The 713-nt window shown below is 44.6% G+C and overlaps 1 pseudogene; it reads right to left on the bottom strand.

The window, feature by feature from the left end:
* Window positions 1–305: 305 nt before the first annotated feature.
* LOC103076486 (integrator complex subunit 10 pseudogene) overlaps window positions 306–713 on the bottom strand; it is a 2427-nt pseudogene continuing 2019 nt past the window's right edge.

The raw sequence follows: 713 nt of genomic DNA, 5'->3' as shown, positions 1-713 counted from the left end.
GCTCATTTATTCCTTTATTTATTCAGTCATTCGTGTATGTGCCAGACAGGCTCTGTACAAAATTTTTTGGCTGATTTGGGAACAAACAAGTACAATTTATTTCTTCATGATTCTTTTTTTTTTTTTCAAATTTAGGATGATTTTATTTACAAAACAGTTTCTTTTGTTTTACAAAAATTACAAAATATGACAAAAATAGAAATAGCTTCTTGGACTGTTGGGAACTATTTCTAAGCAACCAATGAGTTAAAACACCGATGGTCTTCTTCTTTTGAAGAGCGATGACTGCAACGCTCAGCCGCGCTTTATGTCTCCCCAGAGCCCCGCGACTGTGGGCTGTCTGGCGGGAGGGCCGGTGAGGCCAGAGTCTGGAGCAGCAAGATCTTCTCGTTGATGCAGAACCTGTACAGCACCAGCATCAATTTCTCCCCACAGTGGGACACCTGGCGCTCCATGGCCAGGCGGAAGTCCTCCTTCACGCCCTTGGTGATGCCCCGGGTGACCGTGTGGTGCTTGATCAGCATTCCTTGATTGGGCTGTAGTTCCAGATGGATCTTCCCACCTTCCTGAGTTCTCAGGTAGGCGAATTCCTCCAGCATGTTGATATTTGTAACATAACTGAAAAAATTCTCATATTCGAAGTTTCCTTGCTGGCAAATCTTATTAACGGCTTTCAAGAAAAGGGGGTCTCTCCCCACGGCCACTCCTGCTGA

The sequence above is a fragment of the Lipotes vexillifer genome, unplaced genomic scaffold (genome assembly GCF_000442215.2).
Source record: "Lipotes vexillifer unplaced genomic scaffold, Lipotes_vexillifer_v1.1 scaffold327, whole genome shotgun sequence".
Taxonomy (NCBI): Eukaryota; Metazoa; Chordata; class Mammalia; order Artiodactyla; family Lipotidae; genus Lipotes; species Lipotes vexillifer.
The sequence above is the reverse complement of the archived record's forward strand: the minus strand, read 5'-3'. Positions and strand labels throughout refer to the sequence as shown.